The 14,585-nt window shown below is 39.6% G+C and overlaps 1 pseudogene; it reads left to right on the forward strand.

The window, feature by feature from the left end:
* The first annotated feature begins 1,054 nt into the window (after positions 1 to 1,054).
* On the forward strand, positions 1,055 to 5,902 carry LOC102420184 (annotated as a pseudogene).
* The last annotated feature ends 8,683 nt before the right edge of the window (positions 5,903 to 14,585 follow it).

The following is a 14,585-nucleotide window of genomic DNA, read 5'->3' on the forward strand; positions in this document are numbered from 1 at the left end:
CCCTAACCACTCCCCTGCCAGCCATCTTGTGGCTGTGGGTGCTGCCATCTTTGAGGATGTGGCAGTCAATTAGCATATTCCCTCCTTATTGGCTGTGGGTGCCTCCATCTTTGAGGGTGTGACAGTCAATTAGCATATTCCCTCCTTATTGGCTGTGGGCACCATCTTTTCAGCCTGCTGCTCAGTCGTTTGGTCATTCCTCACTAACCCCCGCTGCCAGCCTGGTCGCCCCACGCAGCCTGTTCGGTCGTCCGTTCGGTTGTGGTGGTTGCTTAGGCTTTTATATATATAGATTATTAATAATGAACTACAACATTCACTAATGACTGATTACTTCAATCATGTTGCATTCATTTCCTTTATGTGCCTTACACACAGTGCACCATTTCTCTCCACTAATACTAGCAGCAAATATTATAGCAGCCAATTGCTATATCATTAATCTTGTACTGACTTGTTTGGTGTGTGCAACAGGAAATATCTTGCTTTTGGAGAACAAGAAAATAGGTTTATTTGTGTTATGCTTATTAATTTGTGAAGTTATTCAGTGCCTGGTAAGTTAATGTTCAAGAAAAAATATTAATTTTTATTAAAATGATCTATTATTTTATGTTAACAATTACTCATTTAGTTCAGCCCTTTGTATTCAGCATGTCTCTATCGAAATAAACCTATGTTTCTATGAAAATTGAAGTTTTTGTTTTTTTGCAGCCCACATAAACTTAAACCTTTTTTTTGGGCCATGTAAGCCTTTGAGTTTGACATGCTTGAGTTAGAGTGTTCTCTGGATACCCCACGGTTTTGGGTTTCTTCCCTGGTCAGGGCATATACAAGAATCAATCAATCTATAATAATAAAAGCATAATATGCAAATTGATTGAACGACTGAACAGAAGAACAACTGTCTGGACAACCTTCTGGACGACCGACCTTCTGCTATGACACTCACTGGCGCCAGCCAAGGCAGGTGCAATGCAATTGGTCAGGAGGCCCTGCCATCGCCCTGCGATCACCCTGCAGAGGGAGGCCCAGTCCACCCTCTGCAGGTCAATCGATGGGGGTCTCCGTGATCAATCGCCCCAAAGAGGGAGGCCTAGGCTACCGGGCCAGCGGTGCTGCAGTGGGTGAGTGGGGCTGGCCAGCAATTGCCCCACAGAGGGAGGCCCAGGCCAGCCAAGTGATCGCATCCCATGCCTGTCGCCCACAGAGGGAGGCGACCAATGGTGGGGGGGTGGGGCAGCACCACACAGATGGCAAGCAGTGGCAGCTGTCCGGGTAAGGCCAGCTGCCAGCAGTCAGGGGAAGGAAAGCCCTGGTAGGCCCTGATTGCCAGCCAGGCCTAGGGACCCTACCTGAGGGGTCCCGGATTGCGAGAGGGCGCAGGCCAGGCTGAGGGACAGACCACCCTGTAAGAATTTCGTGCACCAGGCCTCTAGTGAATGTATAAATAAGTGGAACAACAAATCAATGTTTCTTTCTCTCTCTCAAATCAATAAATAATTTTTTTAATAAGGTGCTTTTTTAGAATGATGCAAAAAGTTTTAAGAGAAGGCATTCTGTTTTGTTTCAAAATACATTTTTCTATAGTGTGACACATCATAGTTAAAACCCATGAATAAAATACAGAAAATGAATACAAATATTTTCTTAGGACTACTCTTTATAGGTTTTAAAGTGACGTTACTATATTTAAACATATGCTTGTAAGTTCACTGACTCACAGTATATTGGATGTGTCAGAATACAGAGTTTTAAAAACTAGGAAAAATGTTCAGATAAACTCAATTCTTAGTCATGAACAAAAATGTCACTCTTTTTGCAGCTACATTGTAATACATCCTTCAAGGTGTAAGGAGTGTGCTAAATCAATAATAAATCCCAGGGTCCTTCTGCTGAGATGTTCAAAATATTAACTCTAATGGGAGTCATATCAGGGAAAAAAAAGTTAGACATAAGCTATGGCTGAGCTGTTCACACAGAATAGGAAAGAATTATTGCTCAAAATCCAAACATATCTTGTGTCTTTAAATAAGAACACAAAAGCTTGTATTTGTCATCATAATTTTAACAAACAATGTAGCCATTTTTCAGAACTGAAAGCATTGATATGAAGGTAGATAATCTTAAAGAAATTATTTTCTCTTGTTTAGTAATTACCATTAATGAAAGAAAGATTTCTTAAATACTAATAAATTAGGACTGAATTGACTGACCATGCATCCAAATTGCTGCATTATTCACACTGAAATTACTCCAAAGATTAGCTGCAAATTGCCCTCTAAATTGAATTTATGGTTTCATTTTTCATAACTACTGTGCTGTGACAGATGAGAGGAATAGAGAAGAAAATGACAGCGATGGAGCCAATTTCTTAGTGCTCTATCTTCAAGATGGAGCCAAACTATCTCTATAATTTATTTTGTCAAGCATAAAACCTGGCAGGCCAAGATCCAGGAGATTCTATTCCATGTCCCACTCAGGAAAAGGAAAAGGTCAACATTGTACTTTTGTCAAGTGGAAGCTAATCAAGTCGGCATCCACAGAGGAGAAAGTTCACATATATAATGCAATTATTTTGTGCTACATTCTTTGATTTAATCTTCACAACAGCACTGTGGGATAGGTAGTTGCAGCCTCATGTTAGAGAAAAGAAAAACGAGGCGCTGAGAAGCTAGGCAAACTGCCCAAGTCTGGGTTTTGCAGAGGCCTCGGATCTCATGCCATATTACTTCCCAGAAAGGGCTACTGCTTGGATCCCACTACCAATTCAGACATATTAATTTTCACATCTGGAAAATCACTTGTGTTTTGTTTTTGCACCAAAAAATGAATATATAAATAAAAATTACTACAGTCCAAGTTAGACAGGGGAAATAAAAACCGATTCTACAAACTGGGCATCATGAACACATCTAAATCTTTTGTACATCTGTTTTCAGGCTACTATTGAAAAGCTGAAACAAAATAAAAGCTGCCAGATCAGAAAGACAATAAAGGCCTTCCTCTTTATGTGAGGCACATAACTCATTGCAATACAGAGAGGGGAAGACAATTTTGTTAGCCTTTAAATTGGGTTTGTATCATCCAGGCCTCTTGGGTTAGAAATGATTGAAAACAAATATTGGGTTGGAGTTAGTGACAAATGCAGTCGATGCCTTCAGGTTTATAAGACACCAGTATGTGAACATATGCTCTGTTTGTGAGACAAATGATTAGGTGGCCTCCTACAGCTTTCTGTTTCTAAAGGTTTAGGTGTCACCATTTTTCTTCTGTAATGGCCTCTGGTATCCTGTCTTTTATCAAACTAGCTCTCACCTTAACAGACAGATACCCAGGCATTAATGGCATTTCTAAAACATGCAGAAGAAAATTAAGTTATTTTTATTTATAAATAAGGGTTTTCACATTTTTTTTACATAAGACTGTTAATAAATGTAAATGTTCCTTTAAGAGGACAGGAATAAAACTTTTACCAGTGGAGGAGAAATTGCAACACCCTGGTCTCTAGATAAATCTCTTTGTGTCATTTAACCTTTTAATCGAATCACTTTATTATTGACTGTACGATCTTTTCTTAGTGCATATATTTAGGTTTTGTTCTTTTCTGAAGATAATTTTTCATATTTTATCTTATACAGGTATGGCACAAGTTTTCAAATACATATACATACTTGTATGCTGCTGGTACCAGGTATTGCCTTTATCTCACCAAACTGGTCCATTATTTTTTCCCTTTGTTTGATGATTTTAAGTTAAACTAAAGTGTTGACATTTGAATTTAAACTTAAACACTATTCTTAGTTGACAATAAATGTGAAAACAAGCTTTACTCAGACATTTCATGCAAATGGACAACATAATACTAACTCTGAATGTCTGCAGTTCAATTCTATTCATTTTGCATTTTGCCATGATATAGAAAAGACAAGCCAAGATCCATGGTGCACAAGGCACTTTAGTGAAGCAAGCCCAAATGTCCCACTAGTTGTGTTACAAGTTCCTTAATATCTCTGAGCTTCTTCACTAAGAATGGGGTTAATAATGCCTACTTGTAGCCATGTTGTGAGGCCAATAGGAGAGAAGAAACTCAACTCCCTAGATCTTATTCGTAAGATGTGTTCTCAAGCCTTCACATTATTTCTGAAGCACTGTTGGGCAAAGGGAAAAGGAGTCCAATGAAGAAAGAGCAAAGCAACATTAAGCCCAAATCAATGGTTTAGATTTGGGTATTCAGGATGTCTTTAAATGTATACTATGTAAATATACATGATAGAAAAAATAACAACAGGGGAATATTCATAACACCTGAACAGTAGTAACCTTGATGTGGGGAGCCGATATAGGGTTAAGCCTCGAACTGACCTGTTAGCAAAATCACAAACAAGTCTTCTTCCGAGTCTTAAACAACCCAATCCGAGTGGTGGCTGCTCATTTACATGTGCTGTCATTTAAAAAATAAAAATGGGGGAATTTGCAGGAATCCAGTCCACCCTTGCTGCTTGACACAGTCGCTGCAGGGAAGAAACATCTGCACAGCTTATGTTTCAAGGGACCTGGCGTATATGGCATATGTTTGCTTCCCGCTTAGCGCTATGTGTTTTAAACAGGACCACCTCCCTGAGAAAGGTTGTTTCCCCAGGTGAGGATTTTTCAATAAATTTGGGACTTGTTGGGCCCACATCCTCAGGGGTCTGCCCACCAGGGAACGCACCAAAGCCTATACCCCTGGAGACTCACCAACACAGGGCAGTCCCAGGGAAGGCAAGCAGCGAGGCTGGGAGGACATAACCTTTAGTGGGTAGGATAATCTCCTTCAGTCACTTCCTTGTAGTTTATCAGTAGAGCAGTGACCTTGGAATAGCCCTCATAATGGAACACAGTGATTAACCTAGACAGGATTAAACTCAACAGAACTAGATTAACAAACGCCCTAACCTTTGGAATAGAATGGATAGGATTAAAATCAACTAGTATAAATACAGATGTAACAGGACAGTAAAGACAGAACCTGGCTAGAGAACCTTACTATGCTGATCAACTGAACGCTGTCTCCCTGTAATTCCTTCTTCGCCGACTCTGTCCACACCTATGGGAACCCCTGGGCTTTTATTTTCTGTTACATATCTCTGGAATGTTTAAGATCCATTAGAATAAGTTTAAATTACTTTTGTGATAAGAAATTATAACTACAAAAAGTAAAAAGTGGGAGCAGCGCGTGTCAGCCACCGTGCGGAGGTGGGCCGTGCAGCTGGCCGGGTTCTGGGCGGAGGGCCAGGATCGAACAGTTCCCTCCAACGAGTGAGCGGAGGTGGCAGGAGGTCTACACGGGGCTGCCCGCCTGCCGGCATCGGTCCTCCCTGACTCTTCAGCGTCCTGGTGCACAATTAACCCCAATATGAAGCAGAAGCAGGAAGGCACCCATGGGCGCGTGCAGAGCAGTCCTGTCCCGAGGAGGACCCTGAAGATGATCCAGCCGTCCACAGCCGGGCCCCTCGTAGGCAGAGAGAACGAGCTGGTTAAAGGCTCGTTCAAACCGAAGCATCGCAGTGATCAGTCGGCCTCTAAGACTTCGGGCTCTGGAGTCCCTGCTGTCCCGGAGCACGGTGAGAGCCCGGAGCTCCGAGGGGTTACCCAGGAGGCACTGGATCTCATGGCTGCAGAAAACCTGTCCTCTCAGTATTGGAAGGAAGTGGCGGAGCAGCGGCGGAAGGCGCTCTATGAAGCGCTGAAGGAAAACGAGAAGCTCCACCGAGAGATCGAGCAGAAGGCAAGTGAGATCGCCCGCCTGCAGAGGGAGAACCAGGAGCTGGCGGAGGTGGCGAGTCGCCGGACAGCGAGGGATCTGATTCTGAGGAGGAGGCGGGCGAGGATCCGGAGGCGCAAGGCCCCGGTGCGGGCGTGAGTGCCAGGGCAGCAGTGTCTTCCTCCACGGATGCCCGGCCGGCCTGTGAGCTGTGCGCAGAGACTCAGAAAAACGTGCCCCCGTTACCGCCATGATGGCTTCTGGTGGCAGAGCAAATAGCTGTGATGCAGGCTTCCTGTTTGAGCCCTGGGACCCTATGGTGTTAAAATGCAAATACTGTATGTTTTAATCTATGGTGTTTCATGTAAATAACATTTTCTCAGATGTCAGACACAACTTGTGTACATGATAAATAAACTTCGTTTCTTAGTGAAAAAAAAAAAAAAGAAGTAAAAAGTGCCTAGAATATAGTAGGTACTCAATCATTGTTTTTTTGTCTTCCAGATGCACTGGCTATAAAAATGTAAGAATTCTTTTGTGCATTTATACTAATACTTATTGAGTACCTACTTGTTCCACATTCTTCTGGGTGTTAAGAATTCAAATAGAACGCCGAAACCGGTTTGGCTCAGTGGATAGAGCGTCGGCCTGTGGACCAAAAGGTCCCAGGTTCGATTCCGGTCAAGGGCATGTACCTGGGTTGCGGCACATCCCCAGTGGGAGATGTGCAGGAGGCAGCTGGTCGATGTTTCTCTCTCATCGATGTTTCTAACTCTCTATCTCTCTCCCTTCCTCTCTGTAAAAAATCAATAAAATATATATTTAAAAAAAAAAAGAATTCAAATAGAAGAAAATAGGCAAGTCTCTGTCTTTCCTATATGATTCTCTCTCAATTAAATTTATACCACAAAGTCTCCACGCCTAAAAATTGGACACTACCATCGAGAAGTGTTAGAAAAATATTTCACACATACATAAACAAAATATTGAGTGTCATCATACTATATCATTTTGTGAGTAAAACATTAATAAGCATACATTTACTTAAACTATATATGTAATTTCAGTTTGTATCGGTCAAAATAGTCAAATACCAATTTCGCATGATTTAACTTACTTTACTATCAAGATAGTTTTAAGACAATATTGTGTCCAGGTTCAATGAAGATCCCCCCAAAATAAATGCATTTATCATTTTATAAACCTTAAATTAGGTACAGCTAAGAATTCTAAGAATAATTTACTAGACAACTTTTGGTATCTGTATGAATGGATGATTACAGCAGAACATATAAGCCAAACTGACTGTAAGTCCAAATATTATTCACATATGGCTTTCAAATATTTCCTGGGAAGTACAAGGATATGTGCCTTAGTGAATGATAGCAACAAAAGGCTCAACCACCTGTTCTGTTAAACCATATTAATACCTCAAAAACAGGGTGTGCAGCATTTGTCATGCCAATGATTTAAGCAGAGCAAACTTTAGCAAGGCAACTTTCATTCTAAGAACAAAGAAAATCTTCCTGGGCCAATACAGAATCAATACCTCAATTGACAGAAACTATGAGAGGTAAGTAACAACAACAAAGTAAAACACCTGAAGAAGCAGTTGCTTAGATCAGTGATTTTCAACTGTTGTGCCACAAGAAGCACACTGGTGTGATGCAAGAATTTTTACAACATACAATATCTAACTCTTTAGTCATGGGCACTGGTCTCTTTTCCCTTAGATTGTCAAATAAATAAAAAAAATGACAGTCACCATGGTTTTGCTCAGTGATTGGAGTGTTGGCCCTTGGACCGAAGGGCCATGGGTTCAATTCCCACTCAAGGGGCACGTTCCTCTGTTGCAGGTTCAATCCCCGGCCTCAGTTGGGGCACGTTCGTGAGGCAACCAGTCCTTAAGTCTCTCTCACATTGATGTTTCTCTCTTTCTCTCTTGTCTCCCCCACCCCTCTTCCATTCTGTCTCTAAAGATCAATGGAAAAAATATCCTTGGGTTAGGATTAAAAAAAAAAAAAAGACAACAGCCAACCCAACAATAGCTGTCCAGTGAGCATGAATCAAAAATCATACTTTTTTTGGTCATATTGGCAAGAAGAAATAATACATTCTTTGGTGTGCCACAGAATTTTAGTAATTAGTTTATGTGTGCCATGAGATGAAAAAGGTTGAAAATTGCTGACTTAGATTATTAAATCAGTGAGACCCTAAAGTGTTTCCTGGCACTCAGAAAAACTCAAAAGCAGTGCCAGTGCTCAAGTGGGAAATTGCAGAGTATGATGGGGTTTCTGGATTGCCACAGAAGTTGGTATTCATAGCTATCCTGTTTCTGACACACCTCTTTGAGCATGGAGAGAGGAATCGGGTTTGGCTCTGCCTTGCATCCTGGGAGCTGACAGTGGGTGGAAGTAAACTGACATGGTCTCAGGGAGGGCAATCTGGAAAGCAAAAGAAGTTCAATGGTGCAGAGGGCACAAATGAGATTCTAAATGTAGTGTCAGGAGCAATGCACAGGAGCAGTAGGGTGGAGCCTGTGGCTTAACCTAAGGACAAATCTAATTCTTATAACTTTCTTCTGCAGTGTATGCTATTATTACTCTGTATTTTAGTGATACCTTGTTGTATACTCCATAATGTGAACGTAATTGACCAATGCTTATATCCATGTGAGAAAAAATTACCACTATTGTTGCTTGCATCTCATGCCTCCCTTTTATGTATAATACTAGAGGCCCGGTGCACGACATTCATGCACTGGGGAGTGGGGAGGTCCTTCAGCCCATCCTGCAGGTAGACATCCCCCAAGGGGTCCTTAGTGCTGCCTTGGAGACAGGAGAGGCTCCCGCCACCACCACTGCGCTCACCAGCTGTGAGTCCAGCTTCTGGCTGAGTTGCACTCTCCCTGCAGGAATGCACGGACCACCAGGGGGCAGCTTCTGGGTTGAGAGTCTTCCCCCTGGTGGCCAGTGTGCATCATAGCGACCGGTTGTTTCTCTGTTTGGTCAATTTGCATATTAGGGTTTTGTTATATAGGATCCTTCTTACTGAGATATATTTTATTAGTATTTCCTATGAAGTCTGTGGGCCATTTTTCTTTGAAAATGTTTTTACTTTATCCTTGTTTTAATATACACTGAGTGGCCAAATTATTATGACCACCTGATGTTTGTAGGCAAATTAGCTATAATTTCGCGCTGAAGTTGCTAGAGGGCCAAGCCATTATAAATAGGGAAGCAAGTTGTTTACCACGACAGTTACCCAAGCATAGGAACACAAGGATTGGACAGTTGACATTGGAAAAAAGTCATGTGGTCCGATGAATCACGTTTCCAGTTGCATCATGCAGATGGCAGAGTGAGAATTTGGTGGAAACAGCATGAAAGCATGTACCCCACATGCATGAGTACAACCCTTCAAGCTGGTGGGGGCAGTGCTATGGTTTGGGGCATGTTTTCCTGGCATGATTTGGGCCCTTTAATTCATGTGGAACCTCTGAATAGCACAACATACCTAAGTATCATTGCTGATCAAATTCATCCTATCATGATAGTTGATGGCATATCCCAATGGAGATGGCTTCTTCCAACAAGACAATACACTATGCCACGGTGCTCATATTGTGCAGGAGTGGTTTCAAGAACATGAGGGAGAGTTCACTTTGCTTAGGTGGCCCCCACAATCACCAGATCTCAATCCAATTGAGCATTTGTGGGATGAAGTTAAAAGAGCCATCAGGCAGCTGGGGTTCCACAACCATCAAATTTCACAGAACTGGACAGTGCTATTCATCAGGCATGGTGTCAGATTCCTCGCATCACTTTTTAACATCTCGTGGGGTCAATGCCAAGAAGAATTGCCGCAATATTGAAAGCAAAAGGTGGCCCAATGAAGTACTGATGGGGTGGTCATAATAATCTGGCTGCAAATATATATACACACAAAAAAGTCTATATACACAAATATATGGACTAATGGACTATTTTGTTGGACTATGACTATATTGAGAAATGCATATTAAAGTCATATATATATGTATATACACACACACACACATATATATGTATATATATGTGTGTGTGTGTGTGTGTGTGTGTGTGTATAGATAGCTGGATAGATGATAGATGATAGATAGATGATGGATAGATAATTTGTGTTTTTGAATTTTACATAGATGGAATTATGCATGTAGTCTTTTGTTTGGGCTTCTTTTATCCACATTATGATTGTAACATTGATTCATGTTTAAAGTTTCTTTTTGTTTGCTTGTTTTGTTATTAATTTTAATTATTATTGATAAATATATCTCATTGTTTGACTATGACAAAATTTATTTCATCATGGTGCTGTTGTGAACATTTGGACTGTATCAGTCATAGGCTACTATAAGAAAGGCTTAATATGAACATTCTTGCACCTATCCTTGATGCACATATATACTCATTCTGGAGAGATATATGCATAGTATATTAATATGTTCACTTTAAGTAATGTCAAAGAGTTTTCCATAGCAGTGCTGCTACTTTATACTTCCACCATCAGGGTAAAGGATTAAAAGAATCCTTTCAAAAAAGGGTAAAATTATGACTGTCATGCAGATATAAAAATGAACACTTTAAACATCTTATTTAATACATTCTATTAGGTAAGTAGGCTGATGTCACAATCAGTTTTAAGGAGAATCCAAAAAGGGGGAGGGGGGGCTTACATAGAGTGTAAAATAGCTCAAAGATAAGAAATAGTGTTGGAATCAGATATCAGAAAGAGCATGCCCTATGTAGACAATGCATTGTAAATAGCTTACAGACAAAAAAAAAGCCAAAATAAAATGCCATAGGAGTGTCCTCTAGATAATGCATAGTTTTTCATTGAAACATTTTATTTCTTTACAGAGAATTCCAATTGATCTAGAAACTATCCAACATATGTCATTTAAAAAAAATACCTATTTTGGTGGCTGTGCATTGTGATTTTAATTTGGATTTCACTGAAGATTTTTAACTATGAATATGTTTTCATATATTAACTGGCCCATTGGCCATCTTTGGTTATTTCTTCTGTTAAAGAAATGTGCCCCTTTTATTCTAGTGCATTGACTTTTTAAAATTCGTGCACTTGTAGAAATTCTTAACCTATTCTGGATGCAAGTCCTTTGTCAATATGGTTATTCATCTGTGGTTTGCCTTTCACTTACTTAAAGGCATTTTTCATAAACAAAAGAAATTATATTAAAATGTTTCTTGCTCAATTCTATGCTTGAATTCTATAACTTATTATAGGTTAATTTGTTTGGTTGATTGGTTTTTATCTTAGCCCTTACTGCATTTATTAGACTTCTAATTTTGCTTTTTAGATATCTGTTATATGTTTTATTTTGTTTTTTCATATTCTTTGCTTGCTATTAAGGTCTGCTTTTTTTTTTTTCCCTCAGAACTTTATTTTGGTTCTAGGGTTATACAATTTGCATGACTTATATCCAGTTGTGAATTTACTTGTCTTTAATCCACTTACATTTCTTTGTATTTCCTAAATCTGAGTAATCAGGTTTTTTAGCAAATCTCTTCAAATTCATCTCTTAAAATCTTGCACCTCTCTCATTCTTTCTATTGCTCCTTCATGAATGTATATTAGACATTTCATTGTCTTCTCCAGGTCTCTGAACTGTTCATATTTTTCATCTCACTTTGCTGCATTCTGTGTGATTTCTAAAATCTGTTTTCCAGTGTACTAATTCACATTCTAGCTTAGTATAATCTATTTAACTCATCTTTTGTGTTTTAAATTTAAATATTCTTTAGTTTTAAAAGTTCCTCTTGTATTATTATTTATATCCTTAACCTCTTCTATTATTTCCATTATCTATACTAATAAAAGGGTAATATGCTAATTAGACTGGGTCAACTGGACATCTTCAGGACGTCCGACTTCCTTCCGGACAGTTAGGGGGCGATCAGGCCGGCAAGCAGAGGCAGTTAGGGGCAACCAGTCAGGCCTGGAGGGGATCAATTAGGGGGCGGCCAGGCCGACAGGGGGGCAGTAAGGGGGTGGCCAGGTCAGCAGGGGGGCAGTTAGGGTGCAGCCAGGCTGACAGGGGGGCAATCAGACAGGCAGGGGACCAGTTAGGGAGCGATTAGGCCAGCAGGGGGGCAGTTAGGGGGCAACCAGGCAGGCATGTAGAGTGGTTAGGGGCGATCAGGCAGGCAGACAGACCAGCAGTTAGGAGCCACTGGTCCTGGATTGCAAAAGGGATGTCCGACTGCTGGTTTAAGCCCCATCCCTCAAGGGGTCCCAGATTGGAGAGGGTGCAGACCCGGCTGAGGGACCCCTCCATGCACAAATTTCATCCACCAGGCCTCTAGTGTATTTAATAATTTTATTGTGGTAAAACACATAACATCTAATTTAAAATTTTACCATTTTTAAATGTACAGTACAAGTAATCATGGTCAAATGGCCTTCAATAGGGTTCCAAAGCTACACAATGGAGAAAGGATTCTTTCTTCAACAAAAGCCATCTGGTCCTGGGTTTTCCTCTGTTAGGAAGTTTTTGATTACTAACACAATCTCTTTACTGGTTATAGGTCTATCAGAAATTTTATTTCTTCATGATGTTGTCTCAATAAGCTGTATGTTCTAAAAATGTATCCATATCATCCCACTTATCCATTTGTTAAAATGTTGCTGTTTATAGTACTTTCTTATGATTATTTTTAGTTGTGGCATCAGTTGTAATGTCTTTTATTTCATTTCTGAGTGTTTTTTTATTTTAAACTTCTTTTTGTCTGTTATAGTTCATGGTTTGTGAATTTTGTCTCTTCAAAAACAATTATTAGTGTTTCTACTTTTTGTTTCCCTTTTATTGAACTTATTGGGGTGACACTGGTTAAAAGTTATATAGGTTTTAGGTGCACAATTCTACAGCACATAATCTGTACATTGTATTGTGTGTTCACCATCCCAAGTCAAGCCTCCACCCATCACCATTTATCACTCCCATACCTTCCTCCCCATCTCCACACCCGCTTCCCCCTAGCATCAGCAAGCTATTATCCATGTCCAAAAGTTATTTCTCTTTTTTTTCTCTTTTGCTCAATCATTCCAGCCTGACCCCACCAAGTACCCCCACCACCCAATAGTTGTCAGCCTGCTCTCTATATATTAATGTCACTATTTTGCTTGTTAGTTCATTTTGTGCATTAAATTCAACATATGAATAAGTGCAATCATGTGGTACTTGTATTTTCCTGACTAGATCATTTCACTAAGCATGCTATCCAGGTCCATTCATGCTGTCACAAAGGGTAAGATTTCCTTCTTTTCTATGACCAAGTAATATTCCATTTTGTAAATATACCACTGCTCTTTTATCCACTCATCTACTGAGGGACACTTGGGCTGCTTCCAAATCTTGGCTATTGTAAACAATGCTGCAATGAACATAGGGGTGCATATATTCTTTTTAATTAGTGTCTTCAAATATATTCCCAGAAGTGGAATCACTGGGTTATAAGGCAGTTCCATTTTTAATTATTTTATGTAACTCCATATTGCTTTTCACAGTGGCCGCACCAATCTGCATTCCCACCAATAATGCATAAGGGTTCTCTTTTCTCCATATCCTCACCAACACTTGTTGTTTGTTGATTTATTGATGATAGCCATTCTGACAGGCATGAGGTGTTATCTTGTGGTTTTAATATGCATCTATCAGATGATTACTGACATTGAGGATCCTTTGGCCATTGGAACTTTTGGAGAAGTGTCTGTTGAGGTCCTTTGCCCATTTTTTTAATTAGATTGTTTATGCGGGGTTTTTTTTGGTGTTGAGTTTTATAATTTTTTTTTATAAATTTGGATATTAACCCATTATCAGATATGTCAATGGCAAATACATTCTCCCATTTAGTGGGTTGTCTTTTCATTTTGTTTGTGGGTTCCTTTGCTGAGCAAAAACTTTTGCATTTGAAGTAGTTCCAATTGTTTATTTTTTCCTTTGTTTCCCTTGCCTGAGGTGATATATCATAAAAATAATTGATTTTACCTGCCTTTATTTTCTTCTAGAATTTTTGTGATTTCAAGTCTAACATTTAAGTCTTTGATCCATTTTGAGTTTATCTTTATGTATGGTGTAAGAAAGTGGACTTGTTTCATTTTTTTTTTTTTGCCATGTATCTGTCCAATATTCCCAAAACTATTTATTAAATAGACTATCATTACCAAATTGTATGATTTTGCCTAATTTGTCAAATATTATTTGGCTATAAAGGCATGGGGTTACTTGTAGGGTTTTCCATTCTGTTCCATTGAGCCATATGTCTGTTTTATTCTAATACTATGCTGTTTTGATTACTATGGCCTGGTAGTGTAGTTTGATATCAGGTAGTACTATGATTCCTCCAACTTTGTTCTTCTTTCTCATAGCTATTACTATTTGGGGTCTTTTGTAGTTCCATGTAAACTTTGGAATATTAATTCTAGTTCTGTGAAATACTATATTGATATCTTGATAGGAATCGTATGGAACCTATAGATGGCTTTAGGTACTATAGACATTTAATGATGTTAACTCCTTCTATCCATGAACACAATATATGTTTCACATATTTGTATCTTCTTCAATTTTTTTCTTCAGTGTCTTATAATATTCAGAGTATAAGTCTTTTACATCCTTGGTTAAATTTATTCTTAGGTATTTTCTTTTAATCTTTATTGTTGAAAGTATTACAGAGGTCCTCCTTTTCCCCCCATTAATTACTTCCAGCCCTCTTCCATCCTCCCCCCCCCCACACCCTCGGCCTCACCACCCATTGTCTGTGTCCAGAGTATACATATATGCATA

The sequence above is a fragment of the Myotis lucifugus genome, unplaced genomic scaffold (assembly GCF_000147115.1).
Source record: "Myotis lucifugus unplaced genomic scaffold, Myoluc2.0 scaffold_7, whole genome shotgun sequence".
Classification (NCBI taxonomy): domain Eukaryota; kingdom Metazoa; phylum Chordata; class Mammalia; order Chiroptera; family Vespertilionidae; genus Myotis; species Myotis lucifugus.